Raw genomic sequence first — 20,925 nt, forward strand, 5'->3', positions numbered from 1 at the left:
GGAATTTTTTTGCCAAATATCCTTGCACCATCTAACACCCAACCTTTCCTCTTCTTCAGTGGTTGTGATCTAGAGGACCAATTAGGCGATCAACCAAAGATATTTGATGAGCCTATTAGGGAAGAAGAAGAAGAAACCATTCCACCAACCTACACCATGTCTGAAAATAGAAATGAAATTGAAAACATAAACGGACCTAAAAATAGAATTGAGGGTGCTTTTCCCATCAGAGAGGCTAATGGAGATGCTAGGATGAAAAACATAAGCACCTCTGCCTTTCCTCACTTCCATGGCTTAACCTTAGAGGACCCTGATACCTTTTTGTTTGAGTTTGTTGTCATATGAAAAAATTATGATTATAACTCTGATGGCCAGAAGTTGAAGTTGTTCCTATCCACCGTTAAGGATGCAACCTTGTGCTGGTTCATTGATTTACCTAGGGACAACATCACTACCTGGAATCAAATGGAACAAGCCTTCAACAACAATTATAGGGATTATTGTCGGTCCAAAGACACCAAAGAGGAAATATTTTGAATGACCTTAGGACATGATGAGTCTTTGGAAGATTATGAGGAAAGGTTCCAACTAAGCTACAAAAGGGCTAAATGAATCCTCAATCCTAAATAACTCAAGCTATTCCTTCTTATAGGGATCAAGGAAGATCTCCTAGAAACCCTAAACATGGCATCAGGAGGGGACATCTACCCAGTATCTTATGATGATATCAAGACAATTTCAAAAATCATTCTAGGGCAACCAGAAAGAAGGGTAGGGCTAGTCAAGTTTTGGCCAATTCATCCTCCTCCAACACATCCATAAGAATTAAAATTGGGAACATGTTGGAAGACTTTAAGAGTGAAATGTTGCATACCCTTTCTCTATAAATGCACAACATGCAGATCAAGAGAAAGTAGGAGGAAGAAGAAAGAGGCTTAGCTGTCTTTTTCCCTAGATGCACCAGGAGGTCACTTAGAAATGAATGTCCATTGAATATTATAGATATCTTATCATTCTGTGAGGATAACCACTCCACAGAAAAGTTCCCTTCTCTACCTAGATTGAAATTTGTGTATCAAGGATCTGTAGGTGTGAATGGGAAACTCTACTATATCAACCAAATGAGGCCTCAAGGACCTCGACCATACCGACAAGGCATCGAAGGGGCATCGTATTCATATTAAAACCATAACCACAATGCATCTATTCCCCCTTGGTTTCCTCCTTCTCATCCTTCGTGGTCCACACCTTCTCCCTGGTCGTTTTCACCTCAATACCATTTCCAACCTCCCAATCAATCATTTCAACCATATGCTCCCCCACAACCTTAGTGGAATACACCATGATAGGGGTGGATGCCCCCATACAACAAATATGCAACCTTACTACCTCCACCTCCAGCTCAAACACATCTCCTTCACCTTGCTCCACTTGATTAACCTCAGATGTTGGCTCAGCCAAATCTGAACCCAAACAACAAAAATGCACAACATGTCTATAGTGGAGCCATCTTACCCTGCTTATGCTGTGTAAATTCAAGAAATCAACCTCGGGTTTGGAAGAGTGCTTCTAGATAATCAACCTCTGTCTCTACTTGAGGAGCTTGAAGAGGAAAAGGAGCGGAGTGTTCCTCAAGCCAATCCACCTCCTTTTCTTGAGAGATTAATCCATCCTATCCAGCACACCCCAGAAGAGACTGAACTTCTGGGTGAATTGAAAAAATTGTTTTTTAAAATCCCACTCCTCCAAGATATCAAGGATGTCCCCATCTATAAAACGTTAATCAAGGAGAAATGCTTCAAACGTCCTTGGAGGAGAAAGAAAGACACCCCTACCATTAATTTCATTGGACAACTTCCTGACTTAATGTTGGGGCGAGTGATTTTCATGAAGTATCTAGACCTTGGAAGTCCTATGGTATATGTACATATTGATGGTATCATTGTCCCCCGTACCTTGACTGATCTTGTGGCTGCCATAAATGTGATGACTAAGGAGACTATGCTTAAACTTAATCTCCAAGGATCATTAAGGAAGACCAAAATAGTCTTGTAGCTTGCAGATAGATCCACAGTAGCTCCTGAGGGAACTTTTGAGGATGTGATGGTCTCCATTGATTCCTGGGAATATCCTACTGACTTCTTAATTCTCCAACCTATGACCAAGTTCAATGGTTATCCTCTCATCCTTAGAATACCATGGTTAGCCACTGCTGATGCTTACATAAGTTGCAGGGATGGGAATGTGACCATTAAAAATGGGCATTTGTCTAAATAATTGGTCTTGTACCCTGCTGCTCAAACATCTCTAGAGCATGACAAACCTTTATTATTGGAAAAAGAGTAAGATGAAGTCTACTCTTCCACCTCTTACCCAATTTGTACTTTAGATGCTATTATAGAAGGGGTGAACCTGATGAAGATGACATGATTGATCAAATCCTCCAGAATCAACCCCCCAACGCCATGTCTCTTGACGAGTTAGTAAAGAAAGTTGAATATAACCTTTCGACTGATTTGTTCCTAGCTGAATCAAGTCCTACTCATGTCAAGATGATAGAATGGTCTAGAGAGAACATTGAAAATCAACCCCTCTCTCTACACATCAGGAAAAGGAGTTATGTGACATGCTAAGAGAGAATCTAGATGCCTTTGCTTGGACTTATAAGGAAATGAAAGGAGTGCAACCTTCGGTGTGTACTCACCACATTTATATCAAGGAAGCTGCAAGACAATGCACCAACCTCAAAGGAGAATGAAACTAATCATCAAAGATATAGTTAAAGAACAATTGCAGAAGTTGTTGGATGCAAGGTTCATTGACCCCATCTCAGATAGTGAGTGGGTGTCTCCTCTGGTTCTAGTCCCAAAGAAGAATGGGAAATGGAGGATCTGTGTCGACTACAAAGAGATAAACAAAGCCACTAAGAAAGACCATGTCCCTCTACCTTTCATTGATCAAGTATTGGATGGTCTTGTAGGAAAGAAGTTCTTCTATTTCCTGGATGGGTTCAATGGTTATAATCAGATCCAAATAAGCCCAAAGGACCATGATAAAACCACCTTCACTTTTCCTTGGGGTACCTTTGCCTATAGGGCCTTGAACTTTGCATTATTTAATTCCCCTACCACTTTTCAGAGGGCAATCCGAAGCATATTTGCGGAGCTAGTCCATGAATGTGTAGAAATTTATATGGATGATTTCACTCCCTATGGATGTGATTTCATAAAGGCTCTCTCTAACTGCGGGAAAGTATTAAAAAAATGCATTGAAATGAACTTATCCCTTAGTCCCGAGAAGTGTGATTTCATGATGAATGTAGGGACTATTCTAGGTCATTCAATATCCCAGGAAGGACTGCAAGTGGCCACAAATAAAATTGCTATCACAAAGAGGGCCCCTACTCCTTAGAAGGAGAGGGATGTTAGATGTTTCTTGGGCTTAGCTGGATACTATAGGAGATTCATAAAGGACTTCAACAAAGTATCCTCACGTTTGTTTGGAATATTGGAGAAGGAATTTGAATTTTTCTAGTGAGAAAGCTACCAAGAGGCCCTAGAAACCCTAAAGGACAAATTGACTACTACACCTATACTCCGAGGCCAAAATTGGGCTCTTCCTTTCCACATCCATGCTGATGCATCTGACAAAGATATTGGAGAAACCCTAGGCTAGATAGATGACAAGTTACCTTATGCCATTTATTTCATCAGCAAAAATGTGTCCAAGGCTGAATTGAAATATACTATGACAAAAATGAGCTCCTAGTTGTTCTCCATCCCTTGAATAAATTTAGAAATTACATCACTAGTTACCAGACCTTTGTACATACTGACCATGCTAAAATATTTGATGAAAAATCCTGATGTGAATGCCAAAATTATTAGATGGTTTCTTTCATTACAACAATTTGATCCAACTATCATTGATAAGCTTGGTAAAGAAAATGTAGCTGCATATTTTTTGTCTAGACTTGCTTTGCTTAGAGGTGAGGAAGGAATGGTTGATGATCAACTTCCAGATGAGAATTTATTTTCTATTTCAGTTCTCTCTTCAGGGTTTTCTAACATAGCCAACTACTTAGTGGTTGCATAGTTCCCTCCAAATCTTCCCTCTAAGGAAAATAGCAGAATTATAAGAAAGAGTGCACCATTCACTTGGATTGGGTGAAATTTCTTCAATTGAGGCTCAGATCAAATTATGAGGAGATGTGTTAGAGAGGAATAATTCTTTGACATACTTTTGGATTTTCATGATGGGCCTTGTGGAGGCCACTTTGTAGCTAAAAGGAGAAACTTCAAGGCACTGCAAGATGGCTACTACTAGCCCACTCTCCACCAAGATGCAAGGAGGTATACCAGTGAATGTGACTAGTGCCAAAGGATGGGGAAACCTACTCCCAGGTATTAGCAAATCAATAACTTTTTCATTTCATCCTCAGATTCATATACTCTTCTTCAATGAAGGTAACACGCGTGTACACGCAACTGTCTTTAAAGCAACCAACATATATACAACAAACTTATGATTTAGCTATTTCATCATATGTTGATCTTTAATCAGTGCATCAATGCTTCATTAACCATATAAATAGTAACCACGTGCAGTAATAATAGAACAAACCATCACACATAAGCATCACACATTAACACCAATATTTAAGGTGGAAACCCAATGCGGGACAATAACCACCTATTGCTGTCTTCTTTTAATTTAAGAAAAACTTGTTTAAAATATTGTATTGGTGCAGTCTCATACTAGTACGCAGGAACCCACCTGCAAAAGGCTACAACCTTGTCTCTTTCTCCAGCTTCTACTGGACGGGAGCCACAACCCCTTAGCTCTTGTACTAGCCGATCTGTTTACTAGTACATAGGCGCCAACCTATAAAAGGCTCCAACCTTTACTCATTTTCTAGATGCTACTGGAAGGGAACTCCAACCCCTTGGCTCTTGTAGTGGTTGATATGTTTACCGGTACGTAGGTGCCAGACTATAGAAGGCTATGACCTTCTCTGTTCCTCTAGGGTCCACGTTTCATAAATTTTCAGACTAGATACTCCTGGAACACAACACCACAATCTAAAGGCCTTGTTTTATCAAATTTTCATACTAGACCCATTAGCAACATTAAAGCTCAAAATCAATCACCACTGCTATACAACCAATCAATGAAAACTTGACATCACTGAAGAAAATCACAATCATTCAATTTGAACATTCAGAACACTATCACCAGAACACAATCACCAGATCAAAGAGCAAAACCTAGAACTCTGGATCAACAATTAGAACCAATTGCAACTTCAAACATCATATTTCATAATTTATACACTACTTCGATGTGCTAAACAAGCATGTATTCACACTTTTATCAAAGCAAACTAGCGTACAGATCTGAAGATACTAACTTAAAACTTCCCAACTATTCCAGACTTCAATCATACCCAGATCAGAACATTTACAGTGTAAATCACGTGTTAGCATTCAGATCTAGACTATTCATGATCAAACCATATAATAATAATTCATTTGAGGTCTCATGATCTTGATCCATCATTAGATCTCATTCCCTATCAACCGCTAAGGTTCATCCTTAGTTCAGATCAAGCAAAGCACCAGAAACCCATAACATGCATATTTGCTTTTTATCTCACTCTTCCTAATATATTCATTACTTGCACACCCCAGCCTAATGACGTTTTCCTCCTTATATAGTTTTAGTACTTTCTCAATACCTCAGACCAAAAACCACTTAGGAGGACCTTGGAACAAATACCTCAGACCAATACCTTGAACCAAAACCTTGATTTCCATCCCATACGCACTTTTCCTTCTGTGATAGTGCTGTATACATATACGCTTCTTTTTTTCTGTTAACCCGCGTGTATATGCTTCATGGACAAGTGAACCACCGTATACTTGTTAAACCACTCTCTTTCTTCAATCTTTGGGGTCTGATCTGTAAGTTAACATGTTGCACTATGAACTGTCATCTGTGTGAGTTGCCATCAAGGACAACACCTGTATCATAATGCCAACAATCTCCCCATTTGGACTTGATGGCAACAACAACACCAAGACACTTTCCCCCTTTGAAATCAAGGGCAAAGGGTGGAACAAGATATTCTCCCCCTTTGATATACATTATGTTGTCCATGCTCCCTCTGAGTACATGCTGAATTCTCTAATTAAGCTCCCCCTTTGTACATGATGAGATGTACTAAATCGTCCATGCTCCCCCTGAGCACATTCAAAGTCTGCAAAAATATTTTCCAATAGAAAATAATGACTCTATAACTCAACTATGTGAGTATGACATTCCTATCACCAATGAATCATACATGCATCAATCTCCCAACCAAGTGGGGATACACCAAATGTTTATACATGACTGAAATAACAATCATCCTTCCCATGCATAGTGGGATTACAAATTATGTCTTTTCATGACCTTTACATTAAATGATATAAATGACATTTATAACAAGGACCAACAATCTAAACAAGACCATGATAGTCATCAGCAACTATCATACACCATATATGAATTGCACCATCAACATCTGTCAGCAGCATCAAGATCAACAAACTGTATATTTCCATCATCAAAAAGAGTCACCCGAATCAAATAACTATGTGTATCAAACAATATAATTATCGTCATGTACCAAGGTCTTCTAATATAATGCCAAAAATGCATTATTAGAAACATATGCTCCTCCTGAACCTGTGCCAAATGTTTACTATCAAATCTGATCATATCATTTGTTAGTAAGAATCATCAAGGCATCTTCATCAATGAGTTATTCATGAATTTATTAACAACTTGTGAGGGCCAAAAACACTTCCAAATATCATCAGCACACTGTAACCATCATCAACCAGAATAGAATAGATAATTGAGAATTGACTAAACCATATCAAACCCATTTTCCTGAGTCTGTCCCACTGCTTTTTCTTCAAACACCATAGGCACGACTGTGCAGCTTCTAAATTGCATATATATGTGACTTCTCTTCATAATAACTACGTATGAGAATTGGAATACTGAAATTTTACGCTTTCATATCCACGTGGGACTGTTATGTCTGTAAACTAACCTATGCCACATCTTTTTGACAACAATTCCTTATTCTTCAACACCTTGGATTGTGATGATGTTTGCTCCTTTTGGTATGGTGGCCAAAATTTTCTCCTGCATTCCTTTGCTTTATGTCCAAACTTGTTACACGCATAGCATCTTACATGTTTCATATTCCTTCTATCGCAATCAATAGCTTTGTGACCAAACATATTGCAAGAAAAACAATATCCCTTAAAGTACTTGGAAACTGATGATCTTTCTGTGTGACGGTCTTGAACCATTCTACTTCTGCATCTGGCTGCAACATGTCCAAAATTATGACATTTAAAACATTCAACATTATTTTTCAGAGAAAAGAAACAATTATCGCTTCCATAGTTACGTGGAAATGTTTTTATTTCCTTGGTTGTTGATGGGGTTGTCCTTTTATCTCCTTGTTGAGCATTTCAGATTTTGCATTGGAGTTCCTTACCTCATCTTGTGAGCTATATTCACCTTTATTAAAACCAATACCAATCTTTATAATAGGCGAACGCTAAACTTTGATGATTTCATCTAACGTTTTTGATCCTTTAGCTAATCTAAGATTCAGAGTCTTTGTCTTTTCAAGTTTTTTTCCTAGAATTACTGCTTCACATTCTAACACTTCATTGTGTTTTTCCTTTTTAGTGAGTTGATGTGTCATTGTGTTTATGATTGTATCCTTTTCTGCTAAATTGATTTTGAATTGATTGATTTCTTTAAGGAAATCTTCCATTTCTAAGGTATCAATTTCATACGCCATGAGTAGTTTAATTTCTTGATCATCTTCATCACTATTGGACAAGTTATCACTATCATCATGAGTATAATAACTTCTATTACCTTCTGCATACATATTTCCTTTGACATGAGGGCATTTAGCATTGTAATGACCAACTCTACCACAAGAAAAGCATTTGAATGGTAGCTTACCTCTAAATCTTCTGGAGCCCCATTGAAGCTTCTTGACAAAATTTACCTCATCTTCTTCTTCGGAAATGTGTCCTGATTTATTGTGCTCTTCCTTTTCTTTTTCCTTTGTTGATGCTTTAAAAGTGGCTTCTATCATGTCTGATGGACCTCCTTTCCTCATTTCAAAGGCAGTTAGGATTCCATGGAGTTGAGTCACGGTAATAGTTCGAAGATCTTGTTTTTCTTCTATGGCAGAAACTTTTGACTCAAATTTAGAAGACAAAGATCTCAAAATTTTCTCAAGTAAAGTAGCTTCCTTTATCTATTCACCTAGATTTATCATATGATTTACAATCCCATACACTCACAAGAAATAACTAGAAATGCTTTCATCACTGCATCTTGAGAGTTTCGTACTGGATTTTGAGAGTTTTTAGTTTAGCATGTTTTACCTGGGAGTCACCTTCATAGCTCTGAATGATTTTGTCCCATATTTACTTGGCTGTGTTGAGCTGCATGACTTTGATGAATTCTGATTCTGATAGACTTCCCAATAAGGCGTTGACAACTTTGACATTGATTTCATATGTTTTCCTTTCTACTAGATCCGTGGGGACTGTTGCTGGATATTGATATTCTTCCTCCATAATTGCCCAAACATTAGCTCCATGACTAAAGATACGCTCTACTTCGTGTTTTCCAATATACCAAATTGTTCCCATTGAATATTCATGGTCTAATAGATCCCATGCCTTCGTGATTATTCATTTTGAAAGATCTCCCTTCAAGTGATCAAGCTTATTCTTAGGGACCTGCTCTGATACCAATTGTTTGAAATAATACTAAGAGGGGGGTGAATCAGTATTATCAAATCAATAACTTTTTCATTTTGTACATTGATTGATATATGCTACTTCAATGAAGGTAACACACGTGTACACACAACTGTCTTTAAAGCAACCATCATATATGCAAAAAAATTATGATTCAGTTAATTCATCATATCTTTAATCAGTGCATCAGTACTTCATTAACCATATAAATAGGAACCATGTACAGTAATAATAGAATAAACCATCACACATAAGCAACACACATGAACACCAAGAATTAAGGTGGAAACCCAATGCGGGACAAAAACCACCTGCTGCTATCATCTTTTAATATAAGAGAAACTGTTTACAATATTGTACTGGTGTAGTCTCACACCAGTACGCAGGCACTCACCTACAGAAAGCTACAACCTTCTCTCGTTCTCCAACTTCCACTTGAAATGAGGTACAACCCCCTAGCTCTTGTACTAGCCGATCCACTTACTAGTACGTAGGCTCCAGCCTACATAAGGCTCCAACTTCACTCATTTTCCAACTTGTACTGGAAGGGAGCTCCAACCCCCTGGATCTTGTACTGGCCAAAATGTTTACCAGTACGTAGGTGTTGGCCTATAGAAGGCTACAACCTTCTCTCTTCCTCCACGGACCACATTTCATAAATTTTCAGACTGGATACTTCTGGAACACAACACCACAATCTGAAGGCCTTGCTTCATCAAATTTTCATACTAGACCCTTTAGCAACATTGAAGCTCAAAATAAATCACCACTGCTATACAACCAATCATTGAAAACCTGACATCACTGAGGCAAATCACAATCAATAAATCTAAACATTCAGAACACCATCACCAGAACACAGAGCAGAACCCAGAACTTTTCATCAACAATCAGAACCAACTGCAACATCAAACATCATATTTCATAATGTATACGCTACTTCGATGTGCTGAACCAACGTCTATATGCACTTTTATCAAAGAAAACTAGCGTATAGACCTGAAAATACTAACTTAAAACTTCACAACTATTCCAGGCTTCAATCATACCTAGATTAGAACATTTACAGTGTAAATGACACGTTAGCATTAAGATCCAGACTATCCATGATCAAACCATATAATAATAATTCATTTTAGGTCTCATGATCTTGATCCATGATTAGATCTCATCCCCCATCAACTGCTAAGGTTCATCCTTAGTTCATATCAAGCAAAGCACCAGAAACCCATAACATAATTTTCTTTTTATCTCACTGATCATAAGATATTCATTACTTGCACACCTCGCCTAATGAGATTTTCCTCCTTACATAGTTTTAGGCCTTTCTTAATACCTCAGACCAAAAACCACTTAGGACCAATACCTTAGACCAAATACCTCGGACCGATACCTCGGACCAAATACCTCGGACCAATGCCTTGGACCAAAACCTTTATTTTCCATCCCATATGCACTTTTCCTTCTATGAAAGTGCATGTATACGTATACGCTCCTTTCATTCTATCAACCCGCATGTATATGCTGCTTGGACAAAGTGAACCAATGTATACTTCTTAAACCACTCTCTCTCTTCAATCTCTGGCTGTAAGTTAACCTGTTGCACTGTGAACTATCATATGTGTGAGTTTCCATCAAGGACAACACCTCTATCATAATGCCAATAATGCCTTTGCAACCACAAGTGACTCTTGAGCCATTTGAAAAGTGGGGCATGGATTTCATTGGGCCCATTGATCCACCATCAGGGCAGAAAAAGTACATAATTGTGTACACTGATTAGTTGACAAAGTGGGCTGAAACCAAATCTTTCAAGGTAGCAACATAAGAGAAAGTGGCTGAGTTCTTAAGGGAGAATATGTTTTATAGGTTTGGATACCCTAGAGAGCTAGTCACTGATTAGGGCGCTCAATTCACCTCACACCTAATTGAAAATCTGTTTAGTCAACATAAGATCAAGCACAGGAAGTCAACTTCTTACCATCGTCAGACCAATGGACAAGTAGAGGTTACTAATAGAGCATTGTAAGGAATTCTCACAAAGGTTGTGAGTAGTAGCAGAATATTGGGCTAATAGACTAGTGGAGGCCACTTAAGCCTATAATACAATCTGGAAGACAACCATTGGCTTGACCCCTTATGGTTTGATCTATGGGAAGAAGGCTTTGCTCTGCATTGAGTTCGAGTACAACACTTTGAGAATGGAAGCACAGTTGGATTTGGATGTTACATGGGCACAGTAAGAGAGGCTACTTCAGCTCAATGGTTTAGATGAATCCAGGATGTAGGCCCTACTACACACAGAGGTGACCCAAGTACAAACAAATGTTTGGCATGAAAAAATATCAAACACAATTTTTTTCAAGAGGGTGATTGGGCTCTGCTATATGACTCCAGGTTCAAGGACTTCAAAGGAAAATTGATGACTAGGTGGTTTGGCCAATATCTAATAGAGAAGTGCCATGAAAATTGGGCTATGAAATTAATGACCATTGATGAAGAAGGTATCCCCTTGCTAGTCAATGGATACAAATTTGAAGCCTATAAAAGACCTCTGTCAAGGGAAGAGTTCATCAGTACCATCGGTAAGAAAGTGAATGTGCTTGGAAGTGCCTCAGCTTCCAACTCACCAAATTATTGAAGACTGTTTTATTTTTTTTGAAAAAATGAAAAAAGAAAAAGAAAAAAACAAGAAATGACTTAGGTGAAAACCTCTATGGGGAACCTCAGGCCAACTTTTGGGTTGAAAACCTCCTTCAGACAGCCCAAGAGTGAGAAAAAGGAAAATAAAAAGATCCTTGGGTGAAAACCTCCCTTGACGCACCTAGGGAAGGTGGATAGGTTGAAAACCTCCTCTGAGATGACCTATGTGTCTTTCAAAAAACAAAAAGGAGAAAAAGAGAAAAAACAAAATAACATGGCAGGGACCTCAAACCTGCCCACTAATAAATTTTTGCACTTTTTGCAAGTTTTTAAAGGAAACAAAGGACATAGAGTTCCAAGGAAAACAAGCCAAGTAGCACCCCATTCTTCCTTCATTCACCTCACATCTCCCATGCCTACCATGTCTCCATCATCCATCCTCACTTCTAGGAATCAAAAAGCAATTTGCAGGCAATTTTTTGACTTCTACAGGGTTTGTTGTAGTTACCGCAGGAGTTTCCTATAGTACTACAAGATATTCTAAAACTCTACAGGAATAAATTCTGGTTGGAAAATGATGATGCAATCATGTTCTAGGTTGAAATATGGGACCATACACCTCACCACCTCTCACCTAACACCATCCCATGGCCATACCACCCTCTGTGTCCGTGAAAAAAAACTATCTATCTATATATATATATATATATATATATATATATATATATATATATATATATATATATATATATATATATATATATATGGAGGAGGAATGGGTGGTGATGTAGGAGTGGAAGCATGGAAATGGAGAAGATGGAGTGGTAGGTGAGTGAGGCCAATGATGACATGGACCACCCATTCCTCCTCCAAGTGAAAAAAAATAGAAAATGATGAAAAATGCACCTACAGGTTTCCTATAGTAACTACATGAACCATGTAGTAGCTTGTGCTCTCACAACATCATCTCTCCATGCACTCTCCTTCAGCACCAAGGAAATCAACGACCTCCGACACCCTTGTGCACACTCTGACGTAGGTTTTAACCCTGTACAGAAATTGCGTGCATATGAATTATAAAACATAGAAAGTAAACAATGCGAGAGCATAACACATAAAACACATATACACAGAGATTTTCTCCTGGATCCTAAAACTAGGACTACCAGCTTGTTTTTTCATTATGTTCCTTTCAATGTTACAATACATATTTATACATGCCGAAGCATCCAATACCATGGACCGAAAAACCATCGCATCCAAAACCATGGACCAAAAACCATTACGTCCAATACCATGTGCGAAAAGCCATGCACAAAACCATAGGTAGGTCCGCCCAACCTAATATAACTACGTGGGCTAGTCCTGGAAATAATATAACATAACGCAACACATGGCTCCCACCCGGAGGTCAATAGAAAAAGCAACAAGACCAAGAATTTGCACACAAAAACAAAGTGGAAAACCACATCAACAGGAATAAATATACAGAAAAAATGACCAAGGAAAAGCACTTACCTGAACAAAAATAAGCACAACATATCCACCCTCCAACATGTAGTAACCAAGAAAAGGAAGGCACAAGTATGGCACTTCATCTGAATTCTTCCCTAAGTATGATATAGTAAAAGTGTAGGAATATGAAAAATTCAATTTTATAAGATGGAGGTGGCCAATTAACTTGGCCACCCTCAGCTCAAAAACATAAAGTGAACTCCTAGTCAGCCTGACACATGGCAACATCACATCAAAGAGAATGAGTTGAAAGGTGGTCGAGTTAAGTTGTGTGAGAGTGGGTGATGATTACGAGGAGAGGTTGCATTATATTAAATGGTGGGCCAAAGGTCCCAAAGAGGAAATCCCATACACTACCATCCAATATAATGCTTGAAGGAATCGACCATAAAAATAAAATATTATGAACTGTTATGCACCATTTGTTCATTTCGAGATTATAGAGGACCAAGACCACCATGGAGAGCCATCGAGGAGGTAAACAAGAACTATACGAAATGTAGGGAGCTACAGGAAATAGTGGAAAGTCACAGAGAACACTAAAATGAGATGCATAGGGTCCAACTGCTCAAAAATTATACTCATCCAAATAGGCACAGTGAAAGATAGGCAACCCATATCTCCTATGCTTTGAATTGATAGCTAGGAATAAAAAAATTTGGGTTTTTAAGTGATTACAATGGGCTTGGGAGTTTTAAAAAAAACTATGAACAGTTTGAAAGGTGTGTGGAGATTGGGAGAAATTGCAGCCATCCACCACCCTCAGTCACCCTAACAACTAAACCTAAGCCTACCAGACTCCTTACAGTCATCCAACCAAAAAAGAAACATGACAAAACGATTTTACAAAAGGGAACCCACAGAGACATCCAGGATACACCTCCATCCCCCTGTGGTAGAAATATTCAAAATACATAATTGGTTGGGATTCTTTGAGCTGCTTAGAGTGTAAGAGGAATATCAATTACAATTTCTCCTAAGTAATTAGCAGAATCACTACACTTCCTCAAGGGATTCCATGGAGAAAGGAGGATAAGGTTGCAAGCACTTTTGCAAAAAAAAAGGCAAAAAATTTAAGGGATGAAGAGCCAATTGAGGATAAAAATGGGATAATAAGGGAAATCCTTCCCTACCCTTGGAATTAGGTAAGCTATCATATTCTCAAATATATCTCTTGTGAAGGGAGGATCAATATAGTCTATGGCTATCAATTTAGGCTCCTCCATGAGTTTAGATTTGGAGAGGGGATACCCAATGAAAGAAGACTCAGTATAAACTAGTTCTTGCTATAATCAATAATAGACATGGGCTTAAAATTCCAAGAGGGAAAACATCAGCAATTGGCACACCATGGACTTATTAATATAATACTATAGGATGCCCTAAGCTAGCTCATAATCCCCATTCAATGGCCCACATTCAGAGACATGCATAGAGAGGTTGTGGTTGAAATACAAGCCCTTAAATATTATAGGGACAATACCTCTAGGTGCTGAAGAGGAGGTAGAAGAAGAACCCGAGGTAGAAGAATAACTTGAAGAGGAAGAAGAAGAACCCGAAGAGGAAGACAAAGAACTCGAAGATGAAGGAGAAGAACTAGAGGAGGAAGAAGAACTTGAAGGGGAAGGAGAAGAACCAAATGAAGAAGAGAAGGCAAAAACAGAGAAAATAGAAGAAGGAGAAGCAAAATAACAAGGAGAAGATGAGAAAGGTGAAGAGAAAGAACTGAAGGAAGAAGCAAGCCCTGAGAAACAAACCAAGGAAAGGGAGGAATGTCAAAGGTTGTTTCCTGAACCAACTAAGAGGGAGGCAACTGCTGCCTTGTCTGACCTAAGCACACATGTCAAATCAAAAGGGAAGAGATAGATGTAGACTCCCCTATATTTCAAAACAATGAGGTGCACTAGGATCAAACAGGGGAAATCAAAAACACCCTCTAGAACTCTAATCATTATTGAGGACTCACCAAAAGAGCAAGAAAATCTAGTTTCCCTAGAAATAAAAGGTGAAGGTCACATCAAAAAAGGCTTCCCCAAAGTCTCCCATCACCTATGTTAGGAGGCCTATCACTAGGTCATAATCAGAAAACCAAAACAAGGCACCTTTGACCCCATTTTAGAAAGGAAAAATCCTTCTACAGGAAACTCTGTCAGCACTATAGGAAACACAAAAAATGAAGCAGGAAGGATAACAAGGACAAAGGAAAGGCATGGAAGAAACAACATGTCCAGGAGGAGGAAAATTCTCCAAAGATGTCTAATGGATAATCCCAAGAGCTGCAGGAATGTAGCCCACAACCCAATCTAAGCTCTTATTACATATTCATTGAGGGAGGTTGAGTAATACCATAGAAATTTTCCATCCCTCTCTTCTTTGAGTTTGAGAAGGAGAGAGCAAGGAAACATCACTTGATCCAAGTGGATGTTGGTGGCCACCCACCTATCCCACACGGACCCCCCACAACTGTCTCTTTTAGTTTTTCAATTTCCATAATTGTAGCACAGTTTACTATTTTTGGCAGTTTTTCGGGTCCTAAACTCCCGGAGCAACTTTAAGGCCTTAAACGACGTTTGTTTGGGAAATCTGGGAGCAACATGGGCCCATGGATCGATGTTGCTCTTCCCAAACTGGTATTCCTCTGATAGATCTTTCTAACAAGTTATGGTATGCGTCAAACGGAAATTGTATGCAAACGTTATGACCCCAGGAAGTTGATGTACCAATTTAGCTAAATGGAGCCCACAGTTTGGTGTTTCATCTTATAGGGTCAGGTTTTTGGATGTTAAGGGTTTTCCATTGTTTCTCAACAATAAATAGGCCTTCGAGCCTCATTGTAACACAGTTCAGAGGCATGCAGCTGCCACATCTCTTCTCAAAGATAAGCTACCATCACCGTAGCTGGTTTATTTCCAATTCTGTTTGTAAGCATATATCAGTATTTTACAATAATGAAATGAAGTATCATTTCCATTGCATATCTATATTTATGGTTACCTCTATAATTTATTGCGTTCCTATTTAAATTTGTATCAGTGGTACCAGAGTAGTTTTCTTTTTCTTTGTTTTTTTTTGCATGTCCCCAACGAGGTCAGGATATAAGGAGTTTGGGCTTGAACTAGTCGAACCTTTGTAAGACCAGACACACAAGTCCTGATGGCCTCCCATGGCAGAATAGAAGAAAGATGAGGGGGCAGGAGATCCTATCAAAATCTTGCTCGAAGAAGCCCACGAGCAACAAAGGAACACGATGATGGACAACTTTGCCCAAATCCGTTAGCGGCTACCCAGAGGCGACGCATCAACTTCCAATAGGTACTCTATAAATGCCACACCATTTAAGGTACAAGTTAATTTTGAAATCCCCATATTCGAGGGTCAGATAGATGCAGATGTCAAAGATAAATGGTTAAATCTACTAGAAGGGTATTTTTCTGTTCATGAATTTTTGAGTTAGGAAAAGATTGTTTTTTCTCTTCTAAAAGAGCCCCCCCATGTCAAGGACTGGTGGGAAACCTACTACGATAAGAAGGATGAAAGTACAGGCTCACTAGTTTCAGCTACATCCACTTGGAATTCATTTCGGGATGCTGTCAAGGAGGAGTACTTCCATGTCAAAATCTATGATGACAAATACATAAAGTGGACCATGCTGCGACAAGGAAGGGACCAAGATGTTCCGTAGTTCACAAAAAAATTTCATACCCTTCGCACACAATTAGGTATCAAGGACTCTGACTGGATCTAGTACTCAAATACCGTGACTTCCTACAAAGATACATCTAGGAAGAGATGGAGTTCTTGAACATCTCCTTGCTTGGTACGACGTACCGATACGCTGTCAAAATCGAGCAGAAGTTGAAACAAAAGAAGTGATACTTTGGATCTGCAAAGCCGAAGACGAAAGGAAAAATTCAAGGTGGGGTGACCCAAGACAACTTGTGGAAGCTGCAAGAAAAGAAAAACACCACGAAGTTGAAGAAGGAGACAGGAAAGTGGTGTGAGTTCCACAAGAGTCCCACTCATAACACAAGTGAGTGTCAGACTAAGAATTTGCTGGTGGCTGAGTTGAAGGCTTCCGAATCAGATGCATGTTTTGATCTTGAGTCAGAACATGATAGGGGGAATGAGAAAGGGAAGCAGATCATTGATGCAGAGCCTAATGCCATTGTTGCCACTGCCAAGATCCAGAAGAATGAGCCCGAAGATTCAGAGGAGGGGGAGTGTCTTTTCCACTCACAGATGTGGGTGAAGGGTTCACCGTTGCAATTCATTGTCGACAGTGGCAGCCAAAAGAACCATCTTCAAGTTCACCAGCAATGACGCCTTCCATACACAATTAAACACTTCACAGATGAGGTATTGTGTGATGTTACGCCTCTAGATGTTTGCGATGTATTATTAGGTCAGCCATACTTGCAGAGGTAACATGTTGTATATGAGTCAAGGCCTCGAGGTGTTATTATTAATTTAGTTAATTCATTATACAGGATACCAAAGGTAGCCCAACCTACTGCCACCACTTTGATCGCTGCTAAGAAAGGCAGCAAGCTCATCTCCCAGACTAGGAAATTCATTTTCTATCTGGTTCACTCCCAAAGTAAGGGGAAGATTGTCGCCACATCCATGACCCCCACAAAGGGTTCCTCCACGTAGTAGCAGTAGAAACAGAAGGATATAGTCATGAAAGAACACAGTAATAGATTCTCCTAACCCACAGAGGTACCACACAAGTTTCATTTGGGGAACAAAGTCTGGTTGCATAGGGAAAAAGAATGCCTTACCAGAACCCATCAGAAGCTCAGACCACTCTGACATGATCCTTAAACCATTACCAATGTTGTGGGAAATAATGCTTTCCAGCACAACATTCCCTCAATCCTCCTCCTACACCAAGTGTTCAATGTGGACCGTCATTTGACCATGCTTCCCACCATTACTGGACACATCTGAGATTGTAGAACAACTCACCAGGGACCAAGTTTAGTAGATGGTGGAACTCAACACAATGGGGAACTTGCTTCCTAAGGGGGGAGGAATGATCCTGGTGGACTTTGGTGGCCACCCACCTATCCCACTTGGACCCCCACAATTGTCTCTTTTAGCTTTTCAGTTTCCATAATTGTAGCATGATTTACTATTTTTAGTAGTTTTTCGGGTCCTAAACTTCCGGAGTCGTTTTAAAGCCCTAAACGATGATTTTTTGGGAACTATGGGAGTAACATGGGTCCATGGATCAATGTTTCTCTTCCCAAGTGGTAGCCCTCTGATAGATCTTTCTAATGAGCTATTGTACACGTCAAACAGATATCGTATGCCAAATTTATGACCCTGGGAAGTTGATATACCAATTTACCCAAACGGGGCCCACAATTTGGTGTTTCATCTTCTAGGGTTAGGTTTTTGGATGTTAAGGGTTTTCAATTGTTTCCCAACAATAAATAGGCCTTCTATCCTCATTGTAACATAGTTCATAGGCATGTAGCTGATGAGCCCCAAATTTGGTAACATTTTGGGCTCATTTGGCCTAACTACCCTTGCTCAACCCTTCATTTTTCATAACTTATGCATCATTTTTTAGTATATTTGTGTCATTTGTATGAATGAGGGTAGTCACTATTCCTAGGTGGCTAACACGTGCTTATTTCAGGTATTTTTTACATTTAATGGAGAAAAACCACGAAGATGAAGGCTAGGAGACAGCCAAGATGGGATTGAGATTTTGTAGGAAGGTTGTCCACAGCATTGAATGGCCTTCCTCGTGATCTTCACCCCCAACTCCGAGCTCCAACAGCCACCACCACCGAGTTAGAAGGCAGCCAAATGGATTTTGAGGAAGCAGCAGATCACTCTTAGTTTGGTCAGCCAAATCCCACTAATTTAGGAGGCCAGCTTGACCCTCGTAATGTATAAATGATGAGGCTGTAGCCTTCGAAAAGGACTTTTGAAACCTTGTTGCATATTCTGGATTATGAGCTGTTAGCTCTGTTTTGCTCTTTTGTAAGCCATTTTTGGCATGTTATTGGACTTATGATTATTATCTTTTAATGGAGAGCAGGCAACCTCTACCATTACCTCCTGCTCCTCCAAGGCAACCTCAAATGCCTGCTCAACCGAACCCGAAACCCAACAACAGATAGGTCGAGCAGGTATATACTGGGGAAACATCATGCCCTACCTATACTGTGGAGATCCAGGAGATCAATCTGCGATCGGGAAAGACTCTTCTGGATCGCCAACCTCCTCCCCCAGAGGACGAGGAAGATAAACAGGAAAGTGAACCAAAGGCCATTCCACCCTTTCCTGAGAGACTAACAGCCACCACACAACCCAATCCAGAGGAGGATGAGCTTCTGGGAGAACTCAAACAGTTGTGTGTGAAAATACCACTTCTCCAAGCCATCAAAGATGTACCGATATACAATAAACTGGTGAAGGAAAAGTGCTTTAGACACCCAGGCAGGCGAAAGAGAGATGCTTCAACCATCAATGTCATAGGACAACTGTCTGATATTATGTTGGGACAAGTCATTTGCCCAAAGTAGCTAGATCCTGGGAGTCCTGTAGTAGATGTCCACATCAATGGCACCATCATACCTCACACCTTGATTGATCTGGGGGCTGCCATTAATGTGATGACCAGAGATACCATGCTCAAACTCAATCTTCAGGGTTCCTTGAGAAAGACCTCGACAGTCCTACAACTAGCAGATCGCCCCACTGTGACTCCCGAAGGGATTGTAGAGGATGTCTTGGTCTCTGTTGACTCTTGGGAATACCCTGCAGATTTCTTGGTTCTGCAACCAAAGGCAAAGCTTACTGGATACCCTCTTATTTTGGGAAGGCCTTGGTTAGCCACTGCACATGCTTACATAAGCTGCCGTGTAGGAAACATGACCATCAAAAATGGTCCTATGTCCAAGCAGCTAGTCCTATACCCTCCTGCCCAACCCTTGTTAGAGCATGACTTACCACTTTGGTTGGAGGAAGGAGACGAAGATGAGGTGTACTCAGCACCTTTGTGCACCCTAGACACCACTAGGGGAGATCCCCCAACCGAGGATGATTTGATTGAGACCTTGATCCAGAATCCACCTCCTAGTGCACTCTCCTTAGAGGAATTGGTGGAGGATGCCCAAGCCAGCACCTTAGTGGACCTTTGTGCGACCAACCCGGTCACTCCTAGAGTCAAAAATGTGGAGTTCGGCCCTGAGAGAACGTTAAAGATCAGCTCCTCCCTATCTCCTTCCCAGGAAAAGGAGTTGTGTAGTCTGTTGGCCAGTCATCTAGATGCTTTTGCTTGGAGCTATAAGGAGATGAAAGGAGCCCATCCTTCGGTCTGTACCCATCACATCTACATCAAGGAGGACTGTAAACCAATTAGGCAACCCCAGAGGAGAATGAATCCAGCCCTTAAGGACATCGTCAAGGAAGAATTGCAGAAACTATTGGATGCCGGATTCATTTACCCCATCTCAGATAGCGAATGGGTGTCCCCCCTGGTGTTGGTTCCCAAGAAAAATGGGAAGCGGATAATCTATGTGGACTACCGAGAACTGAACAAAGCTACCAAGAAAGACCATTTTCCTCTACCTTTCATAGATCAAGTGTTGGATGGGCTGTCAGGAAAGAAGTTTTTCTCTTTCCTGGATGGGTTTAGCGGGTACAACCAGATCCAGATCAGCTCGGAAGACCAAGATAAGACCACCTTCACTTGTCCTTGGAGTACCTTTGCTTACCGATTTCTTCCCTTTGGACTATGCAATGCCCCTGCCACCTTCCAAAGAGCCGTCTTGAGCATCTTTTCTGAGCTGCTCCATGATGCGGTGGAAATCTATATGGATGACTTCACTCCTTATGGGTCCAACTTCCAGGAAGCATTGTCCAATCTGGGAAAAGTCCTAACCAAATGCATTGA

The sequence above is a fragment of the Pinus tabuliformis genome, chromosome 9 (assembly GCF_031772625.1).
Source record: "Pinus tabuliformis cultivar Carrire ecotype Pingquan chromosome 9, CPIR1, whole genome shotgun sequence".
Lineage (NCBI taxonomy): Eukaryota > Viridiplantae > Streptophyta > Pinopsida > Pinales > Pinaceae > Pinus > Pinus tabuliformis.